General features: G+C 28.0%; 1 pseudogene across 1 annotated transcript in view; it reads right to left on the reverse strand.

The window, feature by feature from the left end:
* Window positions 1-5,729: 5,729 nt before the first annotated feature.
* The window catches only part of LOC147801916 (cullin-5-like), a 29,936-nt pseudogene continuing 13,580 nt past the window's right edge, over window positions 5,730-22,085 (reverse strand). Inside the window, exons 7-9 of the transcript XR_015430462.1 lie at window positions 21,516-21,641; window positions 16,482-16,605; window positions 5,730-11,619 (exon numbers count right to left, since the gene is read on the reverse strand). The product of XR_015430462.1 is annotated as a cullin-5-like (transcript). The remainder of the gene's footprint in view (window positions 11,620-16,481; window positions 16,606-21,515; window positions 21,642-22,085) is intronic.

Consider the following 22,085-nt stretch of genomic DNA (forward strand, 5'->3'; position numbering starts at 1 on the left):
GAGGCGCAGGTTCGAATCCCAGAATCAGTATCTTTTCAGAAAAATTTCTTTTTTTTTTTTTTGCTCCCGCTTAGTATGCATTATAATATTTTTTCAATGTGTTTTTCTATATTTTAAAGGTTCCCACATATAGGAAATAATTTTTTTAAATAGGGAGAGTGGCGATTAACGGGAGAAAACTGGAAAAATCCAGGAAAATTGTTTAATTTCCATTGTTTTAAATTATTTTTACAATATATTCGACAGTTTATCATGCGTAAGTTGTTCTATGAGTAGAATCGTGCATCTTTCTTTGTTAAAGAACGCATAATGAAATAATAATTATAAAAAAAATAGAAAAAATGGCGGGGTGGGGTTCGAATTTCGAAGCCGTCTAACTCCCTTCGATATTAAGTTATAATTTTCAATCTCGGTCCCTAAGTAGGGGTCTATGGTCCAAACATTTCTGACGGAGGAAATTTTTATATGTGAATTAGGGGGTGCAGGGGGTGCCTCAAAGTTCTATTGCTTAGCTGACTGTGAGAGGACTTTTGAAGCGAAATTGTGGCAGGCTTCTCGTGTCCGAGTAGTATGGTGATTAAAACACCGGACTATTAACCGACGGCTGGGGCGAGGGGGCGCAGGTTCGAATCCCAGGATCAGCAACTTTTCAGAAAAATTTCTTTTTTTTTTGCTTCCGCTTATTATGCATTATATTATTTTTTCAATGTGTTTTTCTATATTTTAAAGGTTCCTACATATAGGAAATAATTTTTTTAAATAGGGAAAATGGCGAATAACGGGTGAAAACTGGAAAAATCCAGGAAAATTGTTTAATTTCCATTGTTTTAAATTATTTTTACAATATATTCGACAGTTTATCATGCGTAAGTTGTTCTATGAGTAGAATCGTGCATCTTTCTTTGTTAAAGAACGCATAATGAAATAATAATAATAAAAAAAATAGAAAAAATGGCGGGGTGGGGTTCGATATTCGAAGCCGTCTAACTCCCTTCAATATTAAGTTATAATTTTCAAACTCGGTCCCTAAGTAGGGGTCTATGGTCCAAACATTTCTGATGGAGGAAATTTTTATATATGAATTAGGGGGTGCAGGGGGTGCCCCAAAGTTCTATTGCATAGCTGACTCTGAGAGGACTTTTGAAGCAAAATTGCGGCTGGCTTCTCGTGTCCGAGTAGTCTGGTGGTCAAAACACCGGACTATTAACCGACGGCTGGGGCGAGGGGGCGCAGGTTCGAATCCCAGAATCAGCAACTTTTCTGAAAAATTTCTTTTTTTTTTTTCCGCTTATTATGCATTATATAATTTTTTCAATGTGCTTTTCTATGTTTGAAAGGTTCCTACATGTAGGAAATAATTTTTTTAAATAGGGAAAATGGCGAATAACGGGTGAAAACTGGAAAAATCCAGGAAAATTGTTTAATTTCCATTATTTTAAATTATTTTTACAATGTATTCGACAGTTTATCATGCGTAAGTTGTTCTATGAGTAGAATCCTGCATCTTTCTTTGTTAAAGAACGCATAATGAAATAATAATAATAAAAAAAATAGAAAAAATGGCGGGGTGGGGTTCAAATTTCGAAGCCGTCTAACTCCCTTCAATATCAAGTTATAATTTTCAAACTCGGTCCTTAAGTAGGGGTCTATGGTCCAAACATTTCTGATGGAGGAAATTTTTATATATGAATTAGGGGGTGCAGGGGGTGCCCCAAAGTTCTATTGCATAGTTGACTCTGAGAGAACTTTTGAAGCAAAATTGCGGCTGGCTTCTGGTGTCCGAGTAGTATGGTGGTCAAAACACCGGACTGTTAACCGACGGCTGGGGCGAGGGGGTGCAGGTTCGAATCCCAGAATCAGCAACTTTTCAGAAAAATTTCTTTTTTTTTTTTTGTTTCCGCTTATTATGCATTATATAATTTTTTCAATGTGCTTTTCTATGTTTTAAAGGTTCCTACATGTAGGAAATAATTTTTTTAAATAGGGAAAATGGCGAATAACGGGTGAAAACTGGAAAAATCCAGGAAAATTGTTTAATTTCCATTGTTTTAAATTATTTTTACAATATATTCGACAGTTTATCATGCGTAAGTTGTTCTATGAGTAGAATCGTGCATCTTTCTTTGTTAAAGAACGCATAATGAAATAATAATTATAAAAAAAATAGAAAAAATGGCGGGGTGGGGTTCGAATTTCGAAGCCGTCTAACTCCCTTCAATATTAAGTTATAATTTTCAAACTCGGTCCCTAGGTAGGGGTCTTTGGTCCAAACATTTCTGACGGAGGAAATTTTTATATGTGAATTAGGGGGTGCATGGGTGCCTCAAAGTTCTATTGCTTAGCTGACTGTGAGAGGACTTTTGAAGCGAAATTGTGGCAGGCTTCTCGTGTCCGAGTAGTATGGTGATTAAAACACCGGACTATTAACCGACGGCTGGGGCGAGGGGGCGCAGGTTCGAATCCCAGGATCAGCAACTTTTCAGAAAAATTTCTTTTTTTTTTGCTTCCGCTTATTATGCATTATATTATTTTTTCAATGTGTTTTTCTATATTTTAAAGGTTCCTTCATATAGGAAATAATTTTTTTAAATAGGGAAAATGGCGAATAACGGGAGAAAACTCGAAAAATCCGGGAAAATTGTTTAATTTCCATTGTTTTAAATTATTTTTACAATATATTCGAAAGTTTATCATGCGTAAGTTGATCTATGAGTAGAATCGTGCATCTTTCTTTGTTAAAGAACGCATAATGAAATAATAATAATAAAAAAAATAGAAAAAATGGCGGAGTGGGGTTCGAATTTCGAAGGCGTCTAACTCCCTTCAATATTAAGTTATACTTTTCAAACTCGGTCCCTAAGTAGGGGTCTATGGTCCAAACATTTCTGCTGGAGGAAATTTTTATATGTGAATTAGGGGGTGCAGGGGGTGCCTCAAAGTTCTATTGCATAGCTGACTGTGAGAGGACTTTTGAAGCGAAATTGTGGCAGGCTTCTCGTGTCCGAGTAGTATGGTGGTCAAAACACCGGACTGTAATTATTTCCTCATTTGCATTGCTTTAAACTACCGATAGTTCAAATATTAATAGTTTTTCAGTGTTTATTTTTTTTAATTTAACGCATTGTTTTTTATTATCTTTTAAATACATCATTCATTGAAATTCCTAAGATCGCTTTTGGCAGCGTTGTATAAAAAATAAAACAGTGGTGGGTTATGGGGGATAAGACTGCACCATTTCGTGACCAATATGGCACGATTGTGGTTAGCACTATGCACAGGCCACCTTTACTTTACACATCAACTAATACCCATCGATCTGAGGCTGAGTAGGCTTCTTACTGCCTCTGGAAATCGAACTCCAGCTCTTCTCAATGACAGCTTATTTCGTTAACAACTGAGCCATCACGACTCAAAACATTGTTAGGAGAATTCCGATAATTTTCACCGGTTTTAGCCGTTCTAAGTCAGCCCTCTTTAAATTTAAAAATCAAAAAATCAGAAGACATTCCTGCCAGACCTAACTGTCAACTTTAAAATTACCTCCAAGCTCCGATCGGGGAGCTTTGCATAGTAATGGTGACTGATGCACGCTAATCTGTCGGGCCACAAAGTCCTCGATGTTCCTATAAAAATCAGTACCTCTGGTGGTGCTGAATTGGAGATTTATCGTTCTCCAGTTCAGGTCAGAATTACGATCTGTGTATGAATGCATGAATGAGTCCGCCTTATTAACGAGTATGGCAGATGTCATATGTATTATGTACTGCACTTGAGGGGGTTATTTTGCGGACACTTTAATGATTTTTAATAAATTTTCGGTTCAGTAGAGAGCTTTGATATTATTATCAAGTTATTGGATGGGTGTCAAAGTTTCTAAAAACATATACATATACTAAGAAATATTTATTAAACATCATAAAAAATTTTTTTACTTTGTCCATATCACCCTCGATTGTTAGCATAGGTGTCGCTATAATCGATAATGATGCAGGCATGACATGAGTCGTGATTAAAGAAATTCTTTTTATCATGCACTTAAAGTGAACCATTGTCTCTTTCGGTTATAGGCATTGTGATTCTCTGCTGTCTAATTATTATTATGTACTGCACTTGAGGGGGTTATTTTGCGGACACTTTAATGATTTTTTATAATTTTTCGGTTCAGTAGAGAGCTTTGATATTATTATCAAGTTATTGGATGGGTGTCAAAGTTTCTAAAAACATATACGTATACTAAGAAATATTTATTAAACATCATTAAAAGTTTTTTTTATTTTGCTCATCTCGATTGTTAGCACAAGTGTCGCTATAATCGATAATGATGCCGGCATGACAGGAGTCGTGATAACATTCCTTTTATCATGCCCTTAATGTGAACCATTGTCTATTTCGGTTATAGGCATTGTGATTCTCTGCTGTCTAATTATTTTTATGTACTGCACTTGAGGGGGTCATTTTGCGGACACTTTAATGATTTTTTATAATTTATATATGATTTTTATAATTTTCCTTTCACTGTAGAGCTTTGATACTAATATCAAGTCTTTTATGGGTGTCAAAGTTTCTAAAAAGTATTTATTAAACATAAAAAATTTGTTATTTTTTCATCAAAACGATATTTTCCCTACACTTCTGACGTCAAATTTGCGTCACTATTGAATCTATGGTGACACGGACAAATTAAAATTTTTTTTAAGGATGTTTAATCTACATTTCTTGGCATATGTATATATTTTTAGAAATTTTGACACCTATTCAATGAGTGTTTGTTTGAATTAGCACTCTCTCTACATTTAAGTTTAAATATTCACTGCATGTGTCACACTTGTGCTATTGCAATCTGCACTTCCTTGAATTGTTTGCGACACTCGGGGCTTGCGATTACTAATGCGGTCACCCATAAGTTCATTTTACATGTAGCTTCTTAACATTTACATGTATTTCTCGGGCAATTGTGACTCTTGAGAAATTCGTATGATTGAACTAGAAGATGCGAATGAGAATTTAAGTGGTTGAATATATTTATCCGCGTTATCTTGCTAACTAGGTTTTCGCTGAATATGTTTTAAGCATGTAAAATTAAGATATGATATATTTAAAGAGAAATCACATAACTTACGAGTTGTTGTAAGATCACAACTTTATTTACCAAAAAGATCATCACTTAGATGTTTTTTTTAAATATGTTTTATATTCCCTGTAAAAGGGTGGTGGTACTTTCATTTAAACCATCTGCGCAATGGGAAATTGGCGACGGTCTGGGAAACATCCTTGTGGATTATTCTTGAATAAGGGAAAATAAATCTTTATAAGAATATTAAATCTCATTTTAATAACTGAAATAAAATAATTTCTTTCTAATTAGTTCTGTATCTTTTAAAGTATTTACAGTCAAAAAGCCAGCTTAATTAAAAGTCATCAGCATTGTTCTTAATTGTCACAGTCACTTTTTTTAATCTTTACTTTAGGAGATAAGAATTTCGGCAATGGGTGAAATTCAGTTCAAAATTAGTTTTCCTTCAATTTTCGGTAGTTTCGGTGAAAAACAGCTAAAATATCTATAAACTTGATGTGTTCAATATTTAAAAAAGATAGGTTACTCTTAAATAATAGAGGTATGATGTATGATTGCAATACCTAATACATGATTTAAGCAGCAACCTGACATTTTAAACAAAGCGTTATTCCTGGCCTCAAACAATTGTTAATTACCAAAGAAACAAATAGAATATGAAAGAATAAGTTTATTAACAATTATATGATGAAATAACTAATACATACATTATTGTATTTCTACTATATCACCCTGTAAGATGATAAAATAAAAACTTACAAAACAGATTAACTTAATGAAAATTTAACGCTAGCACGACTTTGATTCCTCTACAACCACTACAGAAACTATACATGAACTATAAAACCACATATCATATAAAAACTATATAATGTGTAGAAATTAATAGTAATAACTGCCTAAAAAAATTAGAACGAAACTTTCTACAGAAAAGAATATTTTTTACTTCATTATTCTCAAATGAAAATAGAAAAATTTCAAGCATTTTTTCCCCCTCCGATGTACGAAAAAGGTATCTTTTAAATATAATTCTAAAAAAAAAAGATAAATATTTTGAAAATTTCAGCAGAAAAAAAAAACACTTAAATTTTTTTATTTCCCAAAAGAATAATCTTTCTGCAAGAACTCCGTAACGTTCTGTGACAATGGGGACAGAAAACATAGAAAGTTTGCAACCTTGGCAATAATGATGCTTCAGTATCAGTTAAGGAGAACAGTATCAAGTTTTTTAAAAAAATTTTTTTGATATTTTTACAGCTAATTTGCAACGCACAAAAAAAAAAATAAATAAATAAAATACTACCCCCATAGTTGCCAACATAAACAGGAAAAAATCAAGTAGATTTTTGAGAAATATAAATTTCCTTAGTACTGATGCATAACATATTAAATATTTTACATGTTGAAAAGTTTAGGAATTTTTATTGCAATCGAAATGCAAAAATTTTATTACAATAAACACTATACATGGTGTGCAATATTTTCCATTTATGATCAACATTAAATTTTAACTATTTTTAATTATGTTAATTTCTAATACTAATAAAAAGTAATTTATTATTGATAGTTGAAAGATTTTTTTAAAATTAGTTTAAAAAGAGAATTCAGAATAAAAATAAACAGAAAATTTTAGAACCAAAAAAATTAAATAAGCTTTAAACTGATGATAAATGAGGCTAGCTTCATTATTCATTTGTAATATTTATTGAAATAATCAAGCAAGCAATAAATTGTGTAAAATTTTTTATTTCAATAAGGATTTTTTTTAAGAAATTTACTCAGTTTTAGGGAATTTTCTAAAATATGAAAAACCAGGAGAATTTTTATTAAGCCAGTAGAAACTGGCAAAATCCAGTAGTCTAGTGGTAAATCCAATAGAATTGGCAGCTATGTATTTATTCCATAAAGACAACACAAGTTATGCCTGTTTTATATTGTAAAAACTATATTTGGGAACATTCAATTAAGTAATAAGAAAAATTATAACTTATTAATTTTCCTTTTAAACCATTATAAGATTATCTAAAATTGATCCAATGACAATAAAGTAATTATTTTTTAATTTGGGTTAAGGCAATGGAAATAAAAAGCAATCACAAAAATTGATTAGTGCAGTAGAAACCATTCATGGCTACAACATAAGTAATTTAAGCATAGAACAAATTAGTCTATAAAAACTAAGAGTCAACTATGAAATGCTGATTTTTTTTTTCCTTAAAAATTTCAAATTGTAAAAAAAATTACAATAGGTATAGCTGCTATTATAGAGAGAATCTTGTCATAATTAAAAAAAAAAGTCAGTATTAGAGACTTTATAGTTAATTCTTGGTTTATATCAACTCATTTGATTCAATACTTAAATTACTAATGCAACTATGAAAGGCTTCTTTCAAAGTATAACATCACTTTTTTTTAAAAGGATCAAGCTGGTTTTGAAAATGAACAGCTCAACTATAAAATTAGCAATATAATTTGAATGAAAAAAAAAATAAAAAAACAGTGGAGCTAGCTCTTAAAAACAATAAATTATATTTCAATAATAACAGAAAACATTAACTTAGGTAATTACAAACACCACCTAAAGAAGCAATACTATTCTGAAAAATGGACAATGCTGAAATACAGTAGACAATTTAAATTAAAAATATTTATATTTGCAAGAAAGAAGAAGTAATTTTTAATAAGATTTAGTATACAATTTCAGGTATTGACATCATGTATGCAAAATGTAATACTGTTAAAAGTTGAAATAAAACTGTGTAACAAAACAACAAAATATAATTTGTACTCTCACATCAAAAGCAAATAACAGACCTATACAGAAGCTGAAATCTGTATTTTCACATAAAAAAAAATCTGTAATGTACACTTGCAAGTAAATCAGCAAATTTATGCTTAAAAATTATCTATATCTTGAGTGATAATGAAAAAAAAATTTGTAACTAAAAATGAATGAAATAATTTTTTTCATGATCAATGCACACATTTAATTTAGATAAACATTTTTAATGCGTTATACCAAAATGGAAGAGCAGTAAAGGGATTTTTTTAATGAATTATAATTTGAAATGTACAGCAATATTTCTTTGTAGTTTATTTAATTCTAAAATTGTAATATTTTGTTGAAACAGGTATGTTAGAGATACAAGATTTTACAGCTCCAAAATTCAGTAGCAAAATTTAAATAGAAAATATAGTAAATTTACATGAATAAAAATCTTTGAAAAGAAACAGCTAATATTATGTTTAAGGTAGAATGGGACAGTTTTTTTTTAAACACAAGAACTTCAATGTCATTAATAGTTTAAACAAATGAAAAGAAAATAATTTTAATTTTGTAAATAAAGGTACACAATATTCAACAAGGACATAGGTACAGTTCAATTTAAAGGATCCTATATTTAATACAATATGAAAACATTAAAAAGAAATTGATATAGACAATGGAATCATTCATTAACTCATAAGGAATAAAAAGAAAAAGAGAAAATTATGCACTTTTAAGTAGAAACGAACAAAGTGAAGTAGGATTTCAAACAAAATAAATTGCTTCACACCAAACTTAAGAATTCTCATGATCAAAAAATATCTACTATAATTAGAAAACTTGAAAGCAAAGGCAAATAGTTTTAAAAATACATAATCAGTGTACAACATTAAAATTTATATAAAATAATAAGTACAGTTTAAATTTTAATTATCAGCGTTTTCACTGACTTGGAGTCAGGTATCGTACCCATCAGTACCAGGTGACATTTAAAAAGAATGACTGATGCAGACTGCTTTGATTAATGCTAATAAATAGCTTGCAAGGTAAAAAAAAAAAAAATCCTGAATAGCTTTAAACCAAGCGCTTGAATATTTATGTACAATAAATGAAAGAAAGATTCAAAATCAGACACAAAACAGGATTATTATTTTTTTTCTTTGGCCTAAACATAAGATATTTAACTCCAAGTTACCTGAACCCACAACTTAGAAAATTTTAGAAATTAATATTTTTTTGAAAAGATTTTAATTATAAAAAAGAGATGAGTTAAAAATAGTTAATGAGAAATAAAAATTGAAAAAAGCTTTATTTTTGAATTTTTACAGTTCAAAAATTAATCACCCAATTTAACTTGAATTTTTAAAACATAGCATAATATTTATTCCTAATTAATTCACAAAATATTTATAATTTACAATCTAATGATGATTAGATTGCAAATTAAATTAAATTATAAACAGCTTAGTAATCTTCAAATTAAATTATCGTAAAAAATTTTATAAATGGGTGAAAAGGTATTTTGATTAGACCATTAAGATATGGCAAAAAGAAAATAAATTGAATTAACATTAAAGAGCTTAAACTTTTAACTGCTATCCTGACTTAACTTTCGGTACTGTATGAAACGACCCTCAATATTTTGAGGATTAAAACTCAAAAAGGGTAATATATATATTTATTCCTGTAAAATTGTGTTTTGATGTAACTTAATTTATTGCTTGTACTAGCATACCTTTCCAAATACTGTACATTGTATCTCCTGTGGCAGAATTTTTTCGGGCTCTTTGCGACAACCTTCTCTAGTATTAATATTTTTTTTAAGATACTTTTAATTATAATAATTACTAATTTAAAATAACATTGTGTTTACAGAATAAAGTATAGAATAAAACGTATAAAAATTTCTTGCATTTTGTATTTGGAAAAAAAATTAACTAATCATTTCCTCTCTCAAATTTTGTAAATCATTACAAAAATTAAAATTCATAAATAAATTATAATTAGTACATAATTCAAAAAACGTAAAATCCGTCCAGTAACTCCAAAATAAAGATCGACGACGAAATCAAGCGAATGAGACTCTTTACAAAAGAGTTACTCAAATAAGAAAAAATAAATGAGAGAGAACTCTTTAAAGAAAAAAAAATTAAAGAAAAAACAATAAATTCTAGAGCAAACTACCTTTTAAACTTTAGCGATTTCTGAATTTTTTTAATTTTATATTATTAATATGAAATTCTAGCTGAAGCCAGTGATTACAGACTTTTTCCAATCCAAAATGAGAATAGAAAAACCATGATTATTTCTTTCCTTTTCTCTGATACACAAAAAAATAAATTTAAGAAAAATTCTGCAAAAAAAAAAAAAAAAAAAAAAAAAAAAAAAAAAAAAAAAAATTTCGTAAAATTATGCAGAAAGGAAAAGTTTTTGCCTTCACAAATTAAAAATCTTTCTGCAAAAACTTGGCAATGTTTTGCAACAATGTCGCCTCAATTCTGCCACGAGGATCGTATCTTAAAATATAAGAATCCAAAAATTAAATCAAAAGTGATTCAGAGCATGTGGTGATTTTTGTGCACGCTGTACATTTCTTCAAACACAGAACATATGTATGCATTCTGGGGCGGACAAAGTACATAGAGTGGGTACACAATATAGAAATATACAAATCACCTTTAATTCTGCAAGTTAAAAAGCTGCCAACATAAGAATAAGAAATTCAGTAGATTTCATTAGATATAAATTTTACAGGAAATTTCAGGAGTTCATAATCAATAAAATATAAAAATCATACTCATTCGTGACTGCAATATTTTTCATTTATGAATCAAATAAAACATGTTGCAATAAATTGTTATTATGTTATATCATCTAGTAATAGATATTAACTTCATTTTAGATATTCGTAACATTCTTAAATTAGTATAAAAGTTCTACATAAAAAAAAGAAACTCACACTTTTAGAATGTTTAATATTAGTAGAGCTTTATGAATTTTACAATAGTAAAACTGTTTTAGAATATGTGGGAAAAAATATACAGAAATTTACAAGTCCCTAATGATTTTTATTTTATAGTGAGAATTTTTGAAAGTATTTTCTTACTCCACCATATTTTTGTTTTGATTTTTTTAATATAATTTTTAATTTTCATAAAATAGGAACCACTTAAAAAAAAAACAAACCTAGACAGACCCCTGATAAACAAGGTTTACTTCATTTAGCATTAATACTTATTTAAGCAAGCACTGAACTGCATAAAATCTATTTTGATACTTTTCTCAGAAAATTTCTTAATAATTGGGAATTTTCAAACCAAGAGCACACTAGCAAAATCCAATATAGTTGGCAACTGTTTCTTAAGGTATAAGTTAGCATAAACATAACTAGATAAGTTTATAAAACACATCATTAAACATAACTTTCAAATAATGAAATACAAACATCTGAAAGGGCAACTTTTTAAACTATGCAAAGCAGGTAGAGTGGTTGGATGTTTTTACTAATCAGTTTGCTTCAGCCAAAAGATGAAATCCTAATAAAAATTGTTTATAAATATAAATATTTCTACAACAGAATTATGCTTGATAAATGAAAACATTAATATTTTCTTCTTCCCTTTTCATAAATTTGTGCTCACTCAATTAATCACTCAATTTGTTCTTTTATCATCTTTTTGGAAGGTAGAAACATATTCTTAAGAATTTCAACAAGTTCTGTCTGCAATTGAGCATTAGTAATCCTTTTATGCATCTTCATGATTTTCACAATGGCTTCCTGCAAACACAAAGAAAGGAAACTAATTTAACAGCATATTTATGAAAAAAAAAAGAAATTTTAAGCACATTTTTAAACAAAATCTCAGGATTTAAAGCATAAGAAATCAATACTATAATTTTATAGATTTTAATTGCTCTTTTTTCCTAATATTTTTATACTATATTATATTAAAAACGTTTTTCAGTGCAAAACTTAATCTTATTTCAGATAAAATGAGTACACATATAATTATTATTATGCTCACAAGTGCTAGTAAAACACACAGCAGTTTAAAAATATTTAAAATGCAAACTACAAATAAGTGCTTCATTTCTAAACAGCAAGTATATGTTTATGTAATATAGCATTACAAGGGACATGGTTAAGAGCTAAACTGAAAAATAGGAAAAAGGAACAAAAATATTGAAGACAAAAACCACAATACTTTGAGACAGACATCTTTTTTTTTTTTTTTTTTTTTTAATTTAAATATTTCCAGGATATCTGCAGCATTTTAGATTTTCAAATTCATGACTTTTCATGACTAATTCCTAGAATTTTTCATGACTTAACGAATTTACTATGCTCTCCGACAAAAACACAAGAAATTAAAAAAAGCATTATAATAACAAAAATTGAAATGATAGGTAAAACCCAAGTTGTTATACTCTGTATTGTCATATTTAAAGACTTTAAATTTAAAAAAACAAAGTAAAGAAAGAGTTGAAGCAATAAAATAGCTGAAAAATATACAAAAGCAAGTAATTTTTTTCGGCAGAATTATATTCTAAAGATACTTTTCTTGTTCATCCGAAAGGAAAGAAATAGTCCTGATTTGTCTGTTCTCATTTCGGAATTTAAAAAAATTCGCCAATGACTGGCTTGCTTCAGTTAGAATTTTAAATTGATAAAATATAAATAAAAAATAACTAAAATTCTGAAATCACAGAAGTTTAAAAGATAATTTGCTCTAGAAATGATGTATTTTCTTTCATTTTTTGAGAGAACACCATAACTTTTGAAAAAAGATGATAAAAACATTTTATATTTTAATAAAATATGACTGTGAGAGGGGATTTTATTGCAAATTCAGATATTCGAAACACCATGAAATAGGGGGGGGGGTATTTTTAAATTCCATTTTAAAAATTAGATTTTTCAGCGACCTAAATCCATGACTTTTCATGACAAATTTTGTTCAATACTGAAATTCATGACTTTCCAGGTGTGGGGATACCCTGTATTTCTCACCCAAATATAAAGGGTTTAATGATTTTAATCAAACATATCAAATACAGCAAAAATATGGAGGGCAAAAGAAAAAAAATTTCACTACAAAAATCTGAAAAAATATTTCAGCAATTTAATAGTATATTTCTCATTAAAAATATATAGTAACTATAAATTATTGAAAAAAAATCTATTATTCTAATTATCTATTATTATCAAATATGGGAATACAATCATTTTATATTATTTGCTGTAAAGCTGATTTTCATTTTTCAAATCATGTACTTAAGGTCAGAGTGCCTAAAAGCGACAAGATTTCATATAAGTTTGTTGCATTCAGGTAAAGATCAACCTTTTCTTGGATATATTCACTAAAAATGGCTGACGTATATAATGGCTTCAGTTCCTAAATAATTTTTCGTATAAAAACTGAATTTTTATGTGCAACCTAAGCAAAGATATCCCTGTGGCAGACTTTGTCGTAGAACGTTACAGAGTTCTTGCAGAAAGATTTTTCTTAAGGGAAAAAAAATATTTCTTTATCTTTTCTGCAGAAATTTACACGTAAAATATGAATTGAGCATTTAAATAATAACTTTTGTTGCGTTCAATGTATGCTGATAATATAGTAAATCCATGCCATTTATTGATTTTCACATGGTTTTTAAATATCCTAATGTATTTCAGATGATATGGGAAATTCGAATTGTGCATTTGAATATATACTTTTTAAGGCAATGATTCTATCGTGTTTTACGTCAATTATTGCTTTTGCTTAATTCTATTTATTGCTTAATTATATTTCCATAAAATTTTTAAAATTCGATATTATTTACTACAATAATCAAATCTTGAAATGAAACACGCATTTGAGGTAACCCCTTTTTGCAGAGTGGCAGGATTTCGTCGTTGATCTGTTTTTTGGTAATTACTGCAACGAATTTCAGGATTTTTAATTGTCTTTTTTAAATGAGATGACGATTTACAAAATGAAATATAGGAAATTAGTGCATTTTTCTTCCCAACAAAATGTGAGAGCATCGCTCGTAATATTAGAATAAAAAAACATTGCATAACCAATAAAAATAATTTCCATGATTTTTTTTTTTTGTAAGCACAGAGTTTTTGTTACTTTAAATTAGTAACATACATCTTTGTTATTACTGAAAGTACCTTGCAGAAAGATATTAGCGCTAGAGTTTTGTCAGAGATAGCCCCATAAAATTCTGCCCCTGGGCTCACTGCTATAGTTACACTTTGTGTAATGTTACAGTGACTCCTTTATTTAAATCTTTTCGTTAATACCTTTATTTACTTTTAGTTTTATAACTGTTTGAGTTTAATTTATGCTAAATTTTCAAGTGATTTTTCTTAAATTAGAAGATTTTTTTTTCTCAATTTTAACTAAATACATTGGATATCTTCTGTCTGGCAAAAATTTCACTTTTTTTTCAAAAAGAATATTAACTTTCTGTTTGTCCTTTATTGCTGGGTCAGCACAGTCATTGTACTTCCTGTGCAGTCGATAACTGAACTTATATTTTATTTTTATAATTACAAATTTTTTTCCTTTTATTATGTTTTCAAAATCTGAATTAATGAATCAGAATTATCATCCTGATAAAATGATTAGATATATAAATTAGACAGGGTAATCTTTACTAAAATTATATTAAATAAATTTAAAGTACAACTCAATCCAAATAACACAAATAATAAATTTAATAAAGCACAATTTATTCAGTTTACCAAAATTAATTCTTAAGAGATTTTGAAAGACGGTGAGCATGATGAGCAGTTAAAAAGCCCTGCTGAAGATTAAGGAGAGTACAGTTGATTATGTTCTGCGGTAAGGAGAGCGAAAACAGAGCAGATGAAGTTGCACGTAGAAAAGATTGGAGCAAAAAATAATAATAATAATATTTTCCAAATTATTTATTTTCCAAAGGTTATTTTCCAAATTATTTATTTTCCAATTATATATTTTCCAAATTATTTATTTTCTAAAACTACTTTATGCTGAGAGAAAATTTTTGTTTTGTATCTTGGATAAAATTTCGATGGCTGTTAAAAATGAAAGAAAAATATTAACCCCTACAAGATGCAGATAATAACCCTTGTCTTATTTTTTATGATATAATCATTAACTTAGCTTTTGATATAAATTTTTTTTTTTTAATTTATGGTAAAATAAAAATTTTGCACTTGTTTTTAGACCACGTTTTTCATACCAGACATAAATCTATTGCATTTGCTGTGAATTGTTTTTTGTATTGTCTGTCATGAAATTATTTAGAAGGTAAATTTAAGTGGAAATCCATACCATATTTTATATATACCATACAATTTTTCACCAGAAAACAAACAGAGAACAAAACATTCTTGAAAACAAAAAAAAAAATTATAGAATGAGAATGGAAACATGGAAAAGTTTCACTAAAAAGTGGAATTCTATAAAATAATTGTAATAAATGTTATAATTATTTAACTCAAATCTCAATAATTTATTACTGTTATTGAGACTATTAAGACTGATTGTTTTATAGGTATGAATGTAGGAATTTTTAAATTTTTTTTTTTGCAAAAAATTTAAACTTTTACTGCATTTTAGAGTTAATATGAAATTCTCTGACAATTTCAAATTTTCTCTTCACTTTATTTATTCTTGCTCAGCTTTGTAGTTTAGTTACTTTTATTATTTTTTGATTATTTAGATTTTACAAAGTAACGCCCACAAAAAAGAGCTTAAAAATAAAGAACCTCGAAGCAGTATCACTTTTTGAAACTTATGCTATAGTCCCTTTGGCAGAATTTTCTGCAAGATACTTTTTTAATAACAACAAAAATATATGCTACTAATTTAAAATAACCAAAGCGTTGCATATGCTACCAATTTAAAATAACAAGTTTACAAAAAAGCTGTATAATTTTTTAAAATTGAACATGTAATAATTTTTTTTTCCAATATTATGAGTGATATTCTCGCATTTTTTTGCAGGGCAGGGGACAAATTATTTCCTTCTTCCCATTTTGTAACTAATCATCACAATAAAAAATAATTAAAAATCATGAAATTGCCAAAGTAAAGATTGGCGACGAATTCATGTGAATCAGATTCCAAATGGGTGTTTCGTTTCGAGATTAGGTTGTTGCAATAAATAATATTGTATACAGAATATCGAATTTAAAAGCAAAGATGAAATCAATAGCAATAAATGCGAAAAATTCGATGGAATTATTGATTTAAAATTAAATACTCAAATGCACAATTCGAATTTTCCATATTGTTTGAAATGTATCGGGATATTTAAAATCCACGTAAAAATCAATATCAATAACTGCCAAAAATACAATAGAAACATCACATCGATTTACAATACTATCGGTATAAAGTGAGCACATAAAAAAGTGATTATCTAAATGCATGATTCAAATATTATGTGTACATTTTTGTAGAAGAGAAAAGGAATTTTCTTTTTCTCTTTAAATTTTGAAAAGAAAAATCTTTCTGCAATAACTATGTAACGTTCTGCGTCAATTTCGCCCTGTTTCTCCAACGGGGGCTATAGTTATTGTTTTCTTTGGACTATATGACCTCTTAAAGGCAAAGGAAGAAATGAATTAAAATTAAAAGATGAAATTTTACAAACCTGAGTTCTAAGCATTCGCAGCTGAACAATGCTTTCATTATCTTCCTCTTTGCTTTTTTCTGTAGAGAGTTGAAGCCTACCAATTAGGTTTACTTTACCTCTTTTTTAAGGCTTGTTATTTTTCCTAAAATAAAAATAAATATAAATATAAATAAAGTCGAACAAAAGCAAATAAACTTTATGTAGGGTTTTAAGATTAAAAACTAACAAAATATAACACAATGTTTTAAAATATATTTACAACAGTTTAAATGCTTAAAAATATTGTTATATCGCTGCATCCATCTCCATGTTTTTGTCATTTTTTTCCAGAGTGCACTGCCATGCAATTTTAAAATACATAAAAATGCATGACTTAAAAATATAAAACACGGTAAAAAATTATTTTAACATTTTACAGACTGAGAAGAAAAAAGCTGCACTCCCCCTGTGGCAGAATTTATTTGGGCTTTCTACAACAAACCTCTCTCAGGGTGGGCACTCAAATCAGATTAAAAATTACCCTGATTTTTCCAGGTTTTCCAGTTAAAGATCTTAAAATTTCCAGGTTCGTGTTTTGTTTTTTTTCTTATAAAGTGTAGGATGTGTACAAGAAAAGTGTCTATATTATTAAATATTTCATTAAATATATCATATCATCTTGAAGAAAAAAATTATTTCATTTTTTCATGTTTTGTAACAACATACGTTTTTAAAAAATTAAAATATGTGGAGAAAATAATATGTTTAGCTTGTCGAACATATTGTTTTTATGGAATAAAATTTTTTTAATGTGTTACTTTAAGTAGTATTTGCTCAAAGTGTATCTACAAAATGGCAAAAACAGAGTGACCAATAAAATCTTGGATAAGTAGTGTTCAATATCTTTTCATTCAGAAAAGGAAAACCGTTTCAGGTAATTATATATCAATAAACTTTTATTACAGTGGCTCCCAAAAGTATTTGTTCACTTTTAACTTTTATTGAAATAGGAAATAAAAATTCATTAATTAAAATGAATATTTCACAATGGGTATTTGAAAATGAGATGTATAGTCGATTCTTAGCAAAACGGCATGGAATATTTTAAAAACAAAACAAAAGTTAGTTTTTAAGATATCAATAATCAAACAGTAACAAAAATTTTACACAACAAAAGTCATTGTACAGTTAAAGGTTTTCGGTATTTCAGAATAAAAATTATCGTCAATTGATTTAATTTTTTTACTTAATTATTTTTCATTTTAATTATTTATTTATTTATTTGTAATTTAGTATCAAACTTATGATAGCAAAATTATATTTTAATTATTGCTTGCTAATTCCATAATATTTTATCATTTAAAACGGTTTGTTGTCGCAATAAAACAATAGACCAAGTTTCATTATTTTTCATCATAAGAGGTAAATCAGTAATAAATATGTTAAATTAGCTTATTGTGTTTAATTGCACTGTGCAATATGTGATAAAATGCTTAAAAGAAGAACATCATATCAGAGATTAAAATTATAAAATTTGTGGAAAATTTATAAATTTGCAATTGAGTGTCGTAAAAGTTTCTGTAAAAAGTTTAAAAAAATATTCTGCACAAATTTCCTATGACAAAAAAAACTAGTTACATGCATTTAAAAACTTACAAAAGCTATTGTATATGAGAAGAAAACTCTACTAAATGTTAATTTAATGAAAAATTAGATCATTTACTAATAGACAAGAGTTCTTTTTTGTTGTTGAAAGTATACAATGACTTTTGCGGAATATAGTTTTTGTCACTTTATGATGTTTGATTTCTTAAAAACAAACTTTTCCATTGTTTTCAAAATATTTCATACAGTTTTGTTAAGATTAGAATACATTTTTTATAATTAAATATCCATTCTGAAATATTCATTTTAATTAATGGTTAGGCTTATTTCATTAAAAGTCATAAGTGCACTAACACATTTGTGAGACACTGTAATTACATTTCAATATAAAGCTGTACTGTATACTACATTATACTGTATTTTTTCTTACCAGTGCTTTTTATAAAATTCATTGATCATATTTTCTTTAAACCAATATCTCAAGACAAATTTTTAAATAATGTTGTCTTGAATTAGTATTATTATTTTAAGAGATTCAGTGTACAAAATTAAATGTCACAAATGTAAAATTGTCAATTTTTTGTTCTATACTCTATAGAAAAAATATAGATAAAATTCTTTAACTTTTATACTTTTCTGATTATTTTTTTTCTTATTTGAAATTAAAACATTTAATGAATTCCAATCTAAACGCACAGTTTTTTAGTTTAGCATAGTTAATTGTTTTTGTTTTAACAACTAGAATCTTGAACAGCGCATAACTAAAACACTAAGTTAAATTTTCCTTCTTTCGACTAAACACATATGAATTAAAGAAATTTATATTTTATGTTTATACATCATTTAATATGTTTCCTATATATTCCCTAGTCTTTGTCAGCTTTTTAGGGTAAAAGGAGGCATAGTTTTGGAAATATCATCCCTGGAATGCAAGCAACATTTACGAACTTTTAATATAGTGATAACTATACAATTCGAATTTTGAATTAAAAGTCAAATATTTACCAACAAAACAGTGAAATTAAATATTAATATATAGTTAGTACTAAAAAAAACTTTTTTTTTAAAAATTAAAATATGTTATGAAAGGTTAAAATGAAATAGAAAAAATTAGCATTAATGCAACAATTTGTCAACAAACATTGCTGTTCAGAGATTGTAAAGAAATGTGTGATTGGTTGGTTTGTCGAGGAAAAATAATTTACAGATTTCTTTGAATGGGAACACAAAAGCTTTCAGAAAAAGAGTGCATTATAAAATCTATTATTATTAAATTATAACTAACTAATTTTTGGAGAAATTTATTAAGTTAAAAATACAAAAACATTTTGACTCATTCTGTCAAAATAGAAAAAAAACTACCACCAAAGCATCGGAACAAACTTGAGCCTTAAATGGATTCATCCCACAGACAGAATTTTAAAACAGAAGCAAATATCCTAACCACGTCTAGCACAATCTTTGCCTTTCTTAAATTACAGTCCCACAGTCTCCTTAAAGATCAAAGGTTTCTACATTTGTTTAGAAACAATGAGAGAATTTTACGTGGGATTCTAGTTTAACAGGGCAGTGTTTTCACTACGGAGCGAGAATCTAGCATATTTTCTTCTTTTCTCATATTAAAAAATGATAACCGCGAGAAATTCGCGCATTCTGTAAACCAATTTCAAAATTCGCGAATTTCTCGCATTATGAAAAAAATTTCTCATAGCGCCAGTTAGAATAAAATCCGTTTCACTTTTCTTCCTGGATCTTTCATTATTTTCAGTATCTGCCCCACTATCTAGCTCCCTTATTTATCAGTATTGTTCAGAACCTTTAAGAACAACAGAACACCATCCCTCCGAACCACGGAACCTCTTTCAGAACGCATTTCTCTGCAGCCACGTGTTTACTGTAGGTAAGGTTTCATGTAAGACGTTTAAATTCTTTGCGCATTAATGTAAGATGAACAAATACCTTGTAAAGGCAATATCTTCTACTCTGAAACGGGCAAATGAGAATGAAATAAATGTGGGTAGAAACGAACAAAAAGAAACAAATACGCATTTGAGCAACCTAGTGAGAATAGCTGATGAAAAAGTAGATGTAGAACATTTTCCATATGATGATGCAGCCAAAATATCCAATGCTTTAAAAATTAGAAGACATTAAAAATGTATTATAATTAAAGAAATGATTTTTTTTTCAAGTCTCTTTGTGTTTTTTTTTTTTTTTTTTTTTTAATTTTTAGAAATCTCACCCTGTTCTTGAGAAAAGGTGAGAAACTCACCCATTTTTTTTCTGCAATGAAAACATTGCAGGGTTATAATGGAGCAAATCTTGATGCAAGCAAAGTATAGCTAAGTTGATGACATTTTAACTGTTTAGAGATATATTTCCATCTAAAAAATGTGGGTATAATGGGTGAAATAATTTAAATTAAGAAAATTAGCAAATAATTTGAATTAGTGAAATTAAAAAAATATCTAAGAAAAAATTTCCATCTTTTCTTTAAAATTCTCTGATTTTTCCAGGTTTTTTATTCAAATTTCCCTGACTTTTCCAGTATAAAAAAAAATTCCCTGATAATTCCAGGTTTTCCAGGTGGGTGGCCACCCTGCTCTAGCACTGATATATTTCTGCAAGATGCTTTTAATAATAACAAATATACATGTTACTAACTACATTTACAGTAACAAAAACATTGTTTACAAAAACAACTTATTTGAATAAAATAAAATTGTAGTTAATTTTTAAATGAATATGTAAAAAAATTTTTATTCTAATATCATGGATGAGATTCTAACATTTTACTAAACAAGAAAACACATTATTTCCTTTTTCGCATTTTGTAAATCATCATATCAACAACAAAAAAAAGAAATAAAGCGAAACTACGCGAATTAAATATACCGCATGGATTAACGAGAACATCGGCGCAAAACAAGCATGTCAAAGAATGATTTCTTGAATCCGCGATTCGAATTACGCGTGCTGTAATAATATCAGTATATTTCAAAAATTCATGAGAATATAAATAATAACTGAGAAATGAAAGACATTGGGATTTTTAAGGAAAAAAAAACAAAGCAAAAATTCATAGCAGCGCGTCAAAGAATGATTTCTAGAGGAAATAAAATTAAATCTTTCAACATTTCTGAAGGAAAGAAATTTTTTACTTCATCATTCTATATTTTTCATTCTTCTCAAATAAGAATAGAAAAATTACAATAATTTCTTTCCCCTCTGATGTGCGAAAAAGGCAAGGCATATTTTAATTATAATTTTAGAGATAAAAAATTTCTGTAGAAAACCATAATTCTTTACTACTTCTGAAAAAGCAAAATTCTCTACTTCCTAAAAGAAAATTCTTTCAGCAAGAACTCTGCAATATTCTGTGACAATGTTACCGCGATTCTGCCACGGGGTGCACTATTAAATCAAATATCACATTTAAATAAAAGTGAAAAAAGTAAATGTGCTTACATGAGTGAAAATTCTTGATTAACCCAAAATAAAGTGCTGTCGTCAAAATCTTTGGGTGACCTGGCTTCAGATCCTGTGCTGGTCACATTCAGTAAGACTTGTAGTTTTTGGAAAGGCAACTAATGACTGTTTTAAGAAAGAAAAAAAGCATAAAATAGAATGCCACCGAACTTAGATTGAAAATAAATTTAATACAATAGACTTCAACAGTAAAAATAGAATAATAAAAGGGAATTTTTTTGAAATAAAAAAAAATCATTAAAAAAAAAAAAAAACAATAATCGTGATTCTGCTAGATTTTGGAAACAACAGGTCCTTAGAATTCTGGATATCTTCTTACTAAAAGCAGGGTCTCGATTAAAAACATGAATTCTTTTACCCTTTTACCCATCTATTAATACATATATTTATAATAATACTATCTATCGATAGATGAAACAGAGAATTTCAAACAGGTTTGCCATTCAAATAGAAGAACAAAGTTCTTTGACTTTTCCAGATTTTTCAGATATATTAAAAAAAAATTATAGTCTAATATCGCAGTTGCTAACAGTACCATGGTCAAAATAG

This window comes from Parasteatoda tepidariorum, chromosome 11 (assembly GCF_982258835.1).
Source record: "Parasteatoda tepidariorum strain Cologne lab strain chromosome 11, Ptep-v5.0, whole genome shotgun sequence".
Lineage (NCBI taxonomy): Eukaryota > Metazoa > Arthropoda > Arachnida > Araneae > Theridiidae > Parasteatoda > Parasteatoda tepidariorum.